General features: G+C 39.3%; 1 long non-coding RNA gene across 15 annotated transcripts in view; it reads right to left on the bottom strand.

The window, feature by feature from the left end:
• Nucleotides 1-15,649, bottom strand: part of LOC118536848 (uncharacterized) — a 661,957-nt gene that overhangs the window by 637,625 nt on the left and 8,683 nt on the right. For all 15 annotated transcript variants that reach the window (XR_013445694.1, XR_013445698.1, XR_013445706.1 and 12 more), the window contains exon 3: nt 12,598-12,705. This is a non-coding gene — a long non-coding RNA (uncharacterized LOC118536848). The remainder of the gene's footprint in view (nt 1-12,597; nt 12,706-15,649) is intronic.

The raw sequence follows: 15,649 nt of genomic DNA, 5'->3' as shown, positions 1-15,649 counted from the left end.
AATGGATAAAAAAGTTGTGGCATATGTATACAATGGAGTATTACTCAGCCATCAAAAAGAATGAAATCTTACCATTTGCAACAATGTGGATGGAACTAGAATGTATTATGCTAAGTAAAATAAGTCAGAGAAAGACAAATACAATATGATTTTACTCATGTGGAATTTAAGAAACAAAACAGATGAAGATAAGGGGGGAAAAAGAAAGGCAAACCATAAAACAGACTCTTAACCATAAAGAATAAACAGAGTTGCTGGAGAGAAGGTGGGTAGGGGATGAGTTAAATGGGTGATGGGTATTAAGGAGAGTACTTGTTGTGATAAGTGCTCGGTGTTATAGGTAAGTGATGAATCACTAAATTCTACTCCTGAAACTAATATTACACTCTATGTTAACAACTAAAATTTAAATAAAAACTTTAAAAAAAAAACAAGAAAGATAAAGATGGAAATTAGTCACTAGGATACCCTGTAATCAATTTATAGCAAGTTTTCCAGAAAGTGCTACAGGTAGTAAAAGAAAGGGAAAACTGGCTTAGAATAATAAAGGCTTTAGAGAGGAAATGTCATGTGAAATAAATTAGCAGCTGCTGGACAGACAGACAAAAAGAAAAAAAGGCATTCTTAAAGGAGGGGAGAGGTAAAAATTATAGAGGTTCAAAAGGGTACACAATATTCTGAGAACTTCAGGAAGCTTTTTGGAGAGTAGCAAATGAGAAGAAAGAGGCATGAGAAAGTTCACAAAGATGCCTATTATGCTAAAAAGCTGGACCTCTGTCTGACTGAAGGAGGTAAGCCAGGAGAGTGATGTAATCATTAAAAAGATCCTGGCAGTAGTGTGAAAGACGGAAGGACAAGACTAAGGCAAAGGACCTAAATCGCATGAAACAAAACTGTCTTGACCTAATGGTTTATGGAATTATGGTGACCCAATTCATCATCAATGATCATTAGGTCTATTACTCCATGGGTCTCAAATTCAGATAGATATTTAGAGACTCCAGGTGCTGATTTATTTTAGAAAACTGTTTATGTGGTATAATCTCAATCAAAAATCATGGCAGGAATTTCGTAAGAATTATATCAAGATGTCAAAATATTAATAACAAGTAGCTCTGGGTAGTGGGGATATAGGTCATATTTTTCTTCTTGTTAATTACATATTTCAAATTTTGTACAGGGTAAAATTAAAAATAAATCCTACAGCAATTCCTTGAAACTTAAAAGTTAAAACTGGCATTAACCCTACAGGGCCAGAGATTCCTTCACAACATAACTGACCCAAAGCCTCCCTTCACCACCATGGCCCACTATACATAAAATACTCATTCCTACATCAGAACCTAAACCTATGTCCTCTGTTTCTGTAGCATCCTCTTGTTCTGAACGTCTATCTAAATCCCAACTTCATACCACAAGATATACTGATTTTGTATATTATCAAAAGCTCATTATCTGCCCCATACATTGTGACACTCGATCATATCATTTATTGAAAGCCTTTCTAAATAGTTCTCCAGTCTGTTCTTCCAACAGTTTTTTTACAAGAGTACTAGAGCAAAATGAGTCCTATTCCAAAACAAATATTCAGACATTACTCATTTATGGGTATCCGTGCATGTAATTACACCAATGAATTGATCAACTGCAAATTTATGTATATAACCACTACCAGAGTTTTCAAATCTATCATCTCAGAAAAAAACTGCCTACTGTTAATGAGTTGAATTGTGTCCCCTCAAAAATATACCAAAGTCCTAACTTTCAGTACCTGCAAATGTGACCTTACTTGGAAAGAGGGTCATTGCAGATGTTCAAGTTAAGATGAGGTCATTAGGGTAGGCTCTAATCCAATATGACTGGTGTGTTTATAAAGGAAAATTTGGACATAGAGAGGTCAGCACACACAGAGGGAGGTCACCACATGAAGATGAAGGCAGGGATCAGAATGATGCATCTATAAGCCAAGGTACACCAAAGATTCCAATAAACCACCATAAGCTAAGAGAGAGGCATGTAATAGATTATATTCCTCACAGCCACTGGAAGGAACCAACCATGATGACACCGTGATCTTGGACTTCCAGCCTCAGAACTAGGCAACAATAAATGTCTGTTGCTTAAGCTACCCCTTTTGTAGTACTTTGGTACAGCAGCCCTAGCAAAATAATATACCTACTAAGGGAAACCATGATTTTTTTTCCCCCTGGAAGTCACTAAAGACAAAAACATTCTGAAAAAAGACTGCAAATCAGAAATAATAAACTTTCTTGCTATTCACTTTTCAATCTGCTAGCAAAGGTGGTATTTAATAGCTAAGCCAACCTAGTGCCAAAAAATTCTAAGGATAGAGTTTCATCTAGATAGTACCATTTACACATACAACAGCACATAATCAAACAGAGAGAATATTATCCTATAGCTACTGGGACATGAAAATAACATGAAATTATATAGATTTCCTTTGTTTTGTATAAGAGTTGCTCTATGCTTTTTTACGTGCCTGTGAGAATACAATTTGACCCTATAACCAAAAGGTAATATAATCAGTTACTTGGTAAGAAGCAGTGAAATCAGCATAGATCAGGAGTGGGCTCTGGAGTGACACATACTTTATGTCAAATCCTTGCTGTGTTACTCACCTTCTATGTGACTTGACTGAGCAAGTTACTTAACCACATTTGAGCCTCAAATTCTTCACCAGTAAAATGAGAATTTTATATCCTATATAAACTGATTAAATAATATATGAAATATGCTTAGCATATAATAAGAAGGTTTTACTATTTATATAAAAAGTAAAATTCATAAATTAAGGATTTTTTACACTTCTCTTGGGTAGGATAACTATTAGGCAAGTTTATATAAGAACAAAACTCTCCATCATACACACTATATATAAAAATATAGCCTTTGGCTAGTTCCTTACTATAAAATGCAGGACCTTTTGGAATTTTAAAACTATTTGTCAAAATTCAAAACACAGGGACGCCTGGGTGGCTCAGTCGGTTAAGCATCTCACCAGCTCAGGTCATGATCCCAAGGTCTTGGGATTGAGTCCCACATCAGGCTCCTTGCTCAGCAGGGAGCCTGCTTCTCTCTCTCCCATTCCCCCTGCTTGTGCTTGCACACTCTCTCTCTCTCTCTGACAAATAAATAAATAAAATCTTTAAAAAAATAAAAAATTCAAAACACATCTAAATTTATTAATATTGGAACTAAAATATAAATAGGATCTTGGTGACTTTTGGCTCTGTCACAGACATCGGTCAGTATGTTGCTTTCAAAGCTCTATAATACCACTCCCTTATTCTAGTTCTAGCCAGTCCAAAACAACTACCTTTACAACTTAGACTGACATGAGACTGAGTCTAATAGTATAGCATAATACAATGTAATCCTCTACCAGATATTACTGATATGTTTTTGTCTTTTTTTAAATATAAATCTTATAAAATACACATCTCAAAAATGTAACTAAATAAAAAGGGACTTATTTTGGAATTTGTAATTTGTTTTGAGAAATGTATAAATAATGCAAAACCCAATCAATCCTCCAAATTCAAAAGGACCTTGTTACCTCATGAGAACACTCTACACAAAATACAAATTATACTTTGTTTATTGCAATACTTATAAACTGAAACTTATACCTATATAAAGAGATAGAAGAAACTACATAATTAAGTCCAAAAAGACTGTAACTATTATACAGAGAATAGGAGTATTTTTGTTAACCTTTTTATCAAAAACCGCTATCTACATTGGTCAAATTTGTTAGCAAATATATCAACAACCCACTTCTCCTTGTGTGACAGGCAAATGGTAATTATTTTCAGCATCTTTTAATAAACTTTGGTGAGCTATAAAAACATGTTCATGTGTAATGCTATAAAAACAGGTTCAATGCTAAAATTCAATGATAATTACCATCAAAGCTAATGGGGAGTCAAGACCAAACACAGGTATTTTTCTAAATATTTATGAAAACATGTTTTGCCTTCATCCTTAGTGTAGTTCCTAATTTTAACTTAAATGTACTTTGTTAGTTCAGTTTTTAAAGCACTAAGGCTGCTTTTCAGAAACACTGTTACACAATTATTTTTTATTTACAGAGAGGTAATTAGATTGGCATACTTAAACAAGATAGAGTACTAGGAAAAATTCTTACATCTTATATTCTTTTTTTAAAAAACTGATTAAGGGGCATGTGGGTGGCTCAATCCATTAAGCGTCTGCCTTCGGCTCAGGTCACGATCCCAGGGTCCTGGGAATCGAGCCCAGCATTGGGCTCCTTGCTCAGTGGAGAGTCTGCTTCACCCTCTCCTACTGCCCCTCCCCCACACACCTCGTGCTCTCTCTCTCTCTCTCTTACTCCCTCTCTCTCAAATAAATAAATCTTTAAAAAAAAACTGATTTAGAGTTAGTAAATGCCACATCCTATTTATTCAAGATGCTACATTAATATCATTTTGGCTGATCCTAAATTATAATTTTTTAAAGATTTTATTTATTTGTTTGAGAGAGTGTGAGAATGAAAGAGCACAAGCAAGGGGAGCAGCAGATGGAGTGGCAGAGGGAGTGGGAGAGGGAGCAGGGAGCCTGACACGGGGCTCTATGCCAGGACCCTGGGATCATGACCTAAGCCAAAGGCAGACACTTAACTGACTGAGCCACCCAGGCACCCCAATCCCAAGTTATAATTCTAAGAAGTTTTTCAAAAGGTAAATAACTGCAATGGAAAACTAAATATATTTTCTTTTTCTCTTGAAGTCTTCATGTAGGAATATTTTAAAAATCATAAATATATTAGGAAAATACAATCTGTTAAATTATTGGCAAAAGACCATATCAGTAATTATCCCATAGCAATGACTATGCTTTTATCTATCTCATATTCAGTAAGCATGACAAGAATTCAGTAAGTGTTAACTATACCTCAAGAACAATATGCACAACAGTAACAAAATTCACATAAGAATCAAATAATGAGAAAATCGTAAACAGCTGGGATTTCAAAACAGGCCATGAACAAAATTTTACAACATGCAAATCTAACATTAGTAGAAGAAAATTCTACCCTTTTACACACAGAAAAATTCCGAGATCACATCAGGAAATTATGTATCGGCTCTGTCAATAGAAAATACATAGCCAACGTTAGTTTTGAAATAATCTCAACATGGTCTAAAGTGAAGTCATTAAGGACTGAGTAGAAACAGTGCAGATATTTAAGCACCTATAATCCTGGTAAAATATATGGCAAAAATACACTATATACATATATACATACACACAAACACACACCTTTTTTTTTTAACCATATTCAGATATTTCTGTAAACAACACATCACCTTTCTTAAAAGAGCTATATAACTAAGAGAGTAAAATAATATACATGGGCTATAGATTGTTGTGTCTCACTGGGGTCTCTCTGGTTTTAGCATTGCTGGTCTGGTGGTTAAGATTCCATATTCTCACCACTACTGACCAGATTCATATTATGGCCAGAGAGAAAATAAGTTAGCCAGGGGCTAGTTTCCCCTACCCACACCTTTTCTGTTGAGTTCCACCTACCTGCTAGAGCAACAAGGGGAAATTTAACCAGTGTAGAAAATTCCTTATATTACACATTACAGATGTTCACCAGAACCTTCAACTAGACAAGAAATGCCTTTGAAATATTTACAAAGGCAGGCAGGCAGGCAGACAGACACACAGACACACACACAGCTTTCTCTCCAGACAGAAATGCTACAGAAATGAAAGAAATCATATTTAGTGAGTGTGAGCAAATAAAGCAATGCTAAATAAAAGGTGTACTGAATGTTGATATCTGATCACACTGGGTCTCTCCTCCCCAAACTAATATGCTAGGGAAAAATTCCTACTAGAAGCTGCTGAATACATAAGATAATTGACCTAAAATAGAGAAAAATGTGTTACCTGGTTTGCTTGTTAAAACACAACTACCTTGAGAATATTTATAGCACTGACAAAGCTACTATTAGCAGCTTCATCTTCCCTTAAAAAAATGATTACTACTATCACAAGTTTCTTAGTATGTATTTATAGAAGGAAGCAAATAATTTATTAAACAAAGTTTTTGGTCTTGAGGCAACACATTTGGGAAAAGACAGTTTTACAATAGGATACATTAACTCCATCTCTAGTTATATTGGTATTTTTTCATAGGAGAGGCATGGCACTATGTGAATATTATGACTCAAGCTTACTCATCTCAACTAAGAATGAATTAAATTTGTTAGAGTAAAAACCTGAAAGAGAACGTACATGCATGTAATTCTAGGTTGCCATTTTTAGAATAGGGTTTTTCTCCAAAGAGATTTTAAAAACGTGTTTCCACATTATTCTATTTGTGCTATTCTCACTTTAGTGTTCTGGTAAGTTGGTTGCTAAATAGAAACAAGAAACAAACTCATTTTCAAATACAAAATTATTTGTGATTTGACCATGGTATAAGCTACAAAAAAAAAAAAAAAAAAGAAGCAATTTGTCAAAATCTTGACTGCCAAAATATATTGAAAAATAGATACATGTACATGTAAAGAGACACTTAAATTTATGCCCATCCCTATTGTCCTGATCCAGTTATCATTAGAGATCAGAAAACTGACTACGTGGTAAGAAACCTATAGAAAGCTTCATTGTACCCAAACTATCATTTTTTCCAGGGAAGTCCAGAAAATAAAGAAGAAAACTACAGGCTCTGCAGGACACATAGTCTCCTCATTCTATAAGTAGCTTTCAGGCTGATAAGGCTTCAATGTTTTTCCCTACAGAAAAAAAAAAAAAAATTCTAAAAGTCTCTCCTGCACACAACAATCACAAAGTTAAACAAGCCTGTAAATGGTCTTTAATCACAGGCTACCAAAGTGGTCAGTCAGCCAGTACTCAAAGATGACAATGTGTACTGAAGAAAAGAGTACTTTGAATCGAAGTCAGAACTGAGCTTTATTCCTGGCTCTGGATTTACTATATGGTCTTGGGTAAGTTACTTAAACTTCTCTGAGCCTTTGTCTTTTGTTATATTTTATCTCATATGGAAAATAAGAGGTAATCAAAAAACTTTAATTATGGCTAGATGGACATCAAAGAACATGTGGATCTATACACAACTTACAGATGAGGACAGTAAATCAGAGAAACATGACCATTCACAGGTGATTAGACTAAAAAGGTTCCAACAGCCTTCATAGGTCCAACATTTTAAATTTATTTAAAAGGACAAATCACTACATCAAGTTTTTTGACATGTTAAAGAAAATACGTAAAAGAAAAATACACAAAAAAGATAATCATCAAATTTAGGATGCTGATCATCTCTTCAAGAAGCCTTAAGGGAGGGTGCCTGGGCAGCTCAATCAGTTAAGCATCTGCCTTCGGCTCAGGTCATGATCCCGGGGGCCTGGGATCGAGCCCCATGTCAAGCCCCACGTCGGGCTCCCTGCTCAGCGGGGAGCCTGCTTCTCCCTCTCCTCTGCCATGCCTCCCACCCCACTTGTGCTCTGTGGCTCTGTCTCTCTGTCAAATAAATAAATAAAATCTTTAAAAAAAAAAAAAGAAGTCTTAAGGGAATATGATCACAGGAAGAGGTTCAATTGCACTGGTAACATTTTATTTCTCAAATTGAGTCTGGAGTACAGGGCTGTTTATTTTTCTTTATATACCACATTTTGTCTGAAATACTTTCTAATCATTTTTTTAAGTAACCACTAAAACATCTTTAACCAAAAGCTGAATGAAATAAATGAAAACATTTCTCTGGAATATTAAAGGTCAATGGAAATAGTGCATGGGTTTCAAACATTCTCCTGCTGAGCTTAAAAGGTAAATATGACTATGCTCCCCTAATATACACACACAAAAAAAGAGCACTAGGCTGTAAATATATTTATATATGTGTGAGTATACACACACACACACACACACATATAAAACTATTTCCAATTTCCGGCTTAGTAAAATATTAAAAGTACACAAACAGCACAAAACACAAAATGAACTCTATTATTAGTAGCATGATTAAGCCACTTAAGAATATTGAGGTACCTAATAATTTGTACTCTAAACATCTGCCTAAGAAAAATACTTTCAAGAGTCACATCTCATAGCCTAGAGTTTAATCTTCAGGGTTCTTTGTTTGTTTATACTGAAACTACAGTGATTTACCTAAAGTAACCAAAGGCCTTTCTAAACCTCTACATGGAACCTACCTGTAAAAACTAAGTGCCTCTGAAATCTCTGAAATTTTCCAACAAGAAAGTATAGGTCATTCAGCAAAATATATTTACTGTATACTACCATAAAAGCTATTTAATTGTTATCATTATGATGCAGATATATAATGGAAACAGATGTTCCTTTTTCCTTTCAGCAAAGCACAGGAAGAGCATAAACTTGCTGATATTGCATGGACTACTATCACAGCACAATAGAGGAAAAAAAGACATTAGCACATGACAATATTAGTTTTTACTACACAACTAATTGCATAAAAAGTATAACTTGAGATCATTAAATCAATATAATTTTCAGCACTACAGAAGGGAAACAAATAGATTTGTATAACCAGCCTATTTCACATCTGCAGTTGAGAAAATACTTCTGAGAGACTAAGTATATGCAAAATGCTGCCACTACTTTCAGAAGACAAGGAAAGAGTGTTGTTCTGTTTTCTTTGCTTGTGTAACATAAATGAGAATGCTGCTGCCTCTACAGAGACATTTTTTAAACAGTACCAGTATAAACTGGAAAAACCTTTCTGGAAAACAATCTGGCAATCGATATCAAGAACCTTAAAAAAACAGTCTATACCCTCATCCAAGCAAATTCTTTTGTAATAATGTATTGTAAGGAAATAACCACAGGGATGAGTAAGATTTATTTAAAATGTCATTCATCATAACTTTATTTACAATAATGGAAAGTTAGAAATCTAACTCTCCAATAGAACAATGATTAATTAAAATATACATGTTAAAACATTAAACAGTCAATATAAATGACTTTAATAATAATTTCAATTATACAGGAAATTTTTCACTGTATAATGCCAACTGAAAAAGCAGGATACAAAGTGGTATCTATCTATATATGTATAAATAAAACATGTAAATGCTTGGAGGGAAAAGGCTTAGAGAAAATGTACAAAATGTCATTTTTAATTTTGGAAATTATTATGAGCAAATACCAGTCCTTTAGTCACAAAGTTATATTTTCTTCAAACAATTAAACAATTCTCTTTCTATCCTCTAATACTCTATGTCCTTGTCCAAAGTTTCTAAAAATTCTTTGCATCAAATAATCCTATAAATATTTATAAGTAAATTGACTTAAAGTTATGTTGCCATATTATTTGATCCTAAAATCTGGCATATAAAGAAGTGTTTGTCAATCACATAAACAACACATTTTTTCCTGAGTTAAATAAGATACTTACAAATTTGAGAAAATGTTTATGGTACAAATATTATAAATGCTTACTTAGGAACTATTAATATGATATGTTTTAAGTCACCAAGCCAAAGAAATTTTTCAATTCAAACTACTTCTAAACCAGATAAAGTAGCCTATTAATTGCTCTTCCCAATATGCCAATAAAAAGTTTGCCAAAGCTCTTATTAGGATTCCTGGCTTCATGATTCTATTTTTACAAAAAGGAGCTGATTTGTCTTAGGCTATTACTGTCTATTACTTCTAGAAGACTTGAGGAAAGGTGGGAAGCAGCAAATTCTGGCAATCTGCCTAAAGAGAAATCAATGAAACAAATTAATCCTTCGCAGGCTGCAATGACACAGTAATCCATCATTCAGAGCTGCTTTTATATACCAAATCAGAGAGCAGAGGAAAGAGCCCTGGGGGACATCACAGACAACAACTTACACCAACACTGGGAAAATACTGAGGAATCAGTTTATTTAAAGAGGATAGATTTCAGTTGATTGCCTATTTCATCAAATAAATATTTTTTCTTTCACAGTGTAGTGAACCCAAGGCCCAATGACTTTATATTCAGAATTCAGTACCACAAATATGCTAGCTGACATCAAAAGGGGATGAATGTTTTTAAATAATTAGCATCATTAATCAGTATAAACAAATACCTGGCTAGAGTAATATTACTTTTTCCATTGAAATTCCAGCTCTTAAACACATTCCTTGTTTTCAGTAGGGACTAACTTTAAAATTCAGCCACTAATCTACAACTTAATTGACCAATTCCTGGCAAACTGCATATGAACTATTTTTTTCACACATAAAATGTAACCATTCACAATATGCGTAACTTTCTAAGTAGTCTGTTAGGTTTAAAGACTTGAAAATTTTAATTTCATCTCTAGCCACATAAGTTTCAACAGCAAATCAGATTATAAATAACTTGTTTTGAAATAATAAATAGTTCTTTAGCTTTTAATTATCATCGACAATGCTGAAAGATAAAATCAAAAGTGGTTTCTTTTTAAAAAATAAATGTATATCAATGTACAGCAATACAGTCACACTGAGTATATTTTTTTACACATACAAAAGAACATCTAAATTTATTCATGCCAAGGAGAAACTTATGCACCTGAGTATGTCTTACTAGAGTAATGTATTCTGAGTGGAATTATACTTCCTAGATGAAAACTAAGGACAAGAAAAATAAAGCCACAGTATATTACTATTGTTAAACATGTATCATTTTTGTGGTTAAACGTGAGATGTGAAACTGATATGAGGAATTCTTAATCTCAGGAAACAAACTGAGGGTTGCTGGAGTGGTGGGAGGTGGGAGGGATGGGGTGGCGGGGTGATAGACATTGGGGAGGGTATGTGCTATGGTGAGCGCTGTGAATTGTGTAAGACTGTTGAATCACAGACCTGTACCTCTGAAACAAATAATTCATTATATGTTAAAAAAAAGAAGATAGTAGGAAGGGAAAAATGAAGGGGGGGATCAGAGGGGGAGACGAACCATGAGAGACTATGGACTCTGAGAAACAAACTGAGGGTTCTAGAGGGGAGGGGGTTAGGGGGAGGGGTTAGCCTGGTGATGGGTATTAAAGAGGGCACGTATTGAATGGAGCACTGGGTGTTATATGCAAACAATGAATCATGGAACACTACATCAAAAACTAATGATGTAATGTATGGTGATTAACATAACATAATAAAAAAAATGTGAGAGGTGAAAGAAAAGAATTTCCAAGAAATAAACAAAACAAAACAAAAAACCTGTCACAATGGTCCCTGAAATGTTAAAACCCAGAATATCTAATCACAGAGGCAAAATAGAAAAAGGTTAAATAAATGCTACCTTGTCAATTTTTGAGTGGCATCTTTGATTCTGCAGTCCACAGCCATATAATTGCAATTCCTGGCCATGCTGATACATTTTTAATTCAATACATGGATCTAGTATTTATTGATTTAATAAGGTTAGGATATTACATTGTTGCTGCTACTGATGAACTGTCAGCAATTCAATCTAGTAAAATCTTACAGAGGAATATATATTTTAGGGGAGAGAGAGACAATGGCTATGTAAATGTAATCCCTTCACTACATATGATAGTGCAAAGAGCAAAGCCCCTTCTTTCCCAGACTGCTTTGAGCTCCAGACATTTGCTTTTACTAAAGATGTTGGCCACCAACTGATTGAGGTTACAGTGAAGAGACTGCAGCAAAGTCTTGCAGGTACACCTTCAAAATTAAGGAAAGCAATGATTTATCTCCCAATTTCCAACCAGTGGCCTCTCCTCAAAGGTTCTGAGGCATGTACCCATGCAAAAACATACATATGCACACACACACACAGCCCCAAAGACCTGAGCCCTTACCTTGTCACCTAACAGACTTTAAAAGAGCCTTCAGTGATTTCCCTCTCTGGACCCTAACACTGTCCACAGCTTCATTAGCATGCAGGTGTACATAAAAGAAGGGAGAGAACTCAAAAGCAACTCTGCCAAAATACAACCAAAGGAGACAGGCTTTAAAGGCTATGTGAAAGTAAGGAGGTATTATAGGATCCAGAATCAGAAAAGGGGAGAAAAATCCACCAAAGTTGCTGAAACACTTGGGGACTATTAGAAAGCTTTTTGCACAGCTGTGCTACCCTGTTTGTGGGCTTATTTTCCCCCCGGTAGACACCTGGGAAGCATGTTGTCCTCCAGCTTTTCCCTGACTTTGAAGAAATGGATAATCTAAGGAGTGGTGCTGCTGCTGGGGTCAGTAAAAGTATGCTAATTGGTGAACCTAATTGCTTCAAGCAGTCCTGCCTCTAAACAGGGAGAGCAGAGTTGATGGAGTCAGTCTGTTCCTAATAAAATGAAGAAGCACTGAATTAAATTCCCAAGGAAGGCACTATAAAAGTTTCCACAGTGTAACCAAATGACTTCACCTATGCTATTACCCCTAAGATGACATCTTTGAAAGAAAGCAGAGCCCAGTCAGGCTCCATATTCATAAATTGGCTGAGCTTAGGCCAGTGAATCTGGATTGATTTAAAAAGGCTTTTTCATCCTTCCAATCAAATGAAGTCACTGTTAATTAGATACTTTCTGTTAACAATGTCACTCTTCTCCATATTACCTGCTCACACTCGCAGCGCCTCTAGTGCAACATCTGGAGCACCAGTTCCCCTGCAATCAGTCCTCACAAGTTTGGCTGGAGGGTGGTGGTATTTCCGTTTCTCAATCCCTGTCTGAAGGAACATACTATTCAGTGTACTGATGGCAAGATACATACCAACTCTCTAATTTGCGAGATTATAAAACAATCTCTGGGAAAGCTCTCCAGATACGGTCCCCCAAAAAAATTTTTTAAGAACTACACAACGGTTTTTCTGTGTAGTTCCCGCCTTATAGATAGATGTTTTCAAAAATGCCGAAGGCCACAAAGTTAACTCCCACTGACTTTTCAGCTTCTTAAGAACGAGCTCCTCCTTAAACTAGAAAACCGGGTTGAGGTTTCCTAGCCTCGCCCCAAGCCTTGCTCCTTACCCCCTCTCAGCCCAACACCTGAAGAGGACTAGGTGCCCAAGGGAGGGCCAACTGTCAGCTCCGGAGCACGGGAACACCGCAAAGGCTCAGAGCGCTCTAGCCAGGGAGGGCAAAAAGCGTAATGGGGACGACTGCCAAGGCGGTCTCTTTCGACCGTGAGTCTCTGAACTTTACAAAGCTGGGCCAAAAGCCGGCTCACACTCCCTCCGGCCCACACCAAGGAAGTTTGCTGCACCGACCCTGGGACGCAAACTGCCAGCGCCGACCGAGGGCGTGGGCCTAGGGTTCCGCAGCGTGCGCCACTCGCCGGTCGAGCCTGGTTTCCTTCTTAAATCTTACCCCGCACCGGCCCAGGACTTTATCACTCCGGCCAGCTCCCGGGGTAGGGACCTTCAGCACCGGCGAGAGCGCGATCCCCCGGCCCGGGACCCTCGCCGCGCGAAGCGACTCACTTGCGTCGAGCGCCCGGAAGCCAACCCCGCGAGCGAGGCTTCGTGCCCGGATGTGGGCCTCGCTTCCGGGAACTGCTCCCGCCGGGGCTGTTATCAGGACTAGGGATCCCCGGCTTCGAGAGAAGCAGTGGGAGGGACCCCGGGGCCCTCCAAGGGAGCCTGGTTCGCAGAGTGCAGGATTCGTTCGCAAGGGAGCGCCCTTGTGGGGTGAGAAATGTGAGGAGACACACGGGTGTAAAGGCCCTTGACTGGGACGCGGATGGCGCGGACTTGGGCCAAATGCCTCCTGGCCGCCCCTCAGGGCCCACACCGCTCAGGGCCCACGCTGATCCGAGGGCTTGGGCGGACAAGAGGCCGCCTCAGGCAGTTCAGGACCCTGGCAGTCCTGAGGCAGCAGGCCTTCAGGAAAGCCTCAGGGACCTGCCGCCAGGTCACAGACTTCATCCTGGGCAGGGCGTGAACCTGCACCTGGGACCCTGTCCCTGACTCCGAAACGCCCAAGGATCTTGGAGACCACGGCCTTGGAGTACTCCCCTGCTAGGGAAGACGGAGGGGCAAGGGTGGGGGGTCGACAGCCAAGTGACAGTGAGCCTTGATTTCCTCGACATCACAGAGGGCAGAACCACACCACACTAGATGAGGTTAGACAGTCACAGTGGAAGGACAGAACCATACCGAGACGGGCACACTCTGGGAGTTGGGACTCTTAATTACACTTCTTCAAATCTTTGACCTCAAAGCTTCGCCCGTGACAACGTATGCCTTCTCCGCAAGAGGGTTTGGGGAAATTAACTTTCCTGGGACTCTTTCATCCCTGGTATGTGGGCTCAGGGAGGAAGGCAGACAATAGCAGCCGCCGAAACACCTGCGATCTCTCAATATAATAAAATCTGGACAAGGATTGGAGTTCTTTCTCCTTCCGATTCCAGAGGGAGCTCAAACCTGAAGCATCGAGGTTATCCTTCTCCAAAGAGTAAAACAGGATACTCGCAAAATCTGCTAGGGACACAACCGCCCGCACCTGAAGGGCGTTCCCCCTCGCAAACGGAAAAGGCGATCTGGATTTTTTGTTTTTTCATTTTAGTGCCTGAGGCAACCTAAGTTGGGGGCTTGCTCAGTGTAATACAATCTTGACCCTCTGGAGACTAAACCAGAACTGAGCAAAGAGAAAACAGGCGAGAGAAGGTGTTGGGGAGAAAGTGGTGGGCAGAAGTCTGGGAAAGGTGGTGCGCAAGAGCTGCTCTGACCCGGCGGCGGGACCCAGGGCTGCTAAATCCCCGGGACGCCCGGCTCCAGGACTCTGGGCAAACCCGGCAAAATATAGCCACGTGCTTTGGCGCTGCGGTTTGGGGCGACACACACACAGCAGCACTTGTCTTTCTTTCCTGGTCCTGGGGTCCCTCTGAGGCTCTTCAGACAGCTGAACCCCGCGAGTTCCCGCCGAGGTCGGCCACTTGACCACTTCGCTCATGCTGGACGAGGGGTAACTCTAAAGAGCGCAGAACAAACTGCTTGCCGTATGGGGACCCAGTCCCGCGCAGAGGAAGGGCTGATAGAGTGACAGAGCCCAGGGAATAGCGGCCAAGGCTCCCCCCCACCCCCAAGCCCCCCTTCGATCCGGTCACTTGTCATCCCGAGCTCTCCCGGGTCCTTGTCACGCCCCGCTCTCCGGGGCCACACGACAACCCCTTGACAGCCCGAGCTGCGCGCCCTGGTGGCTCCCAGGTGCCCCAGCCCTGAGAGCCAGGGCTCAGCCCTTACTGAAGCCTCTAAATACAAACGGCACAAGCGCCGCTTTTCCTGTATCCAGATCTGCGTCTTCTACTCCCACCTAGCAATGTCTCGCCGACGTTTGGGGTGGTGGTTGTTCTTTTTAAAGTATGTTAAAGGATCATTGGCGTCTCCCCGTCAAGTGATTGCGCCTTTATCTCCATCAATTAACCACACCTCCGACGGCTGCTTTTAAGAACTAAATTGAGCTGCAAAAGTAGGTATACACTTTCAGGCAGATGTTGTCATCTCCCGCAGAGATAAACGGCCGGCGGGGCCAGCCCCGCAGCTTCAGCAGCTGCCCAAGCAGCGCTGGACCAGGCTAAGCACTTGCAGCTACGGGACTGAAAGGGAGGTCCCCAGCCTACGTTGCGTTAGTGCGCCTGGAGCCTGGAAGAGCCGGGAGGGCCCTAGCTCTCG

This window comes from Halichoerus grypus, chromosome 2, assembly GCF_964656455.1.
Source record: "Halichoerus grypus chromosome 2, mHalGry1.hap1.1, whole genome shotgun sequence".
Classification (NCBI taxonomy): Eukaryota; Metazoa; Chordata; class Mammalia; order Carnivora; family Phocidae; genus Halichoerus; species Halichoerus grypus.
The sequence above is the reverse complement of the archived record's forward strand: the minus strand, read 5'-3'. Positions and strand labels throughout refer to the sequence as shown.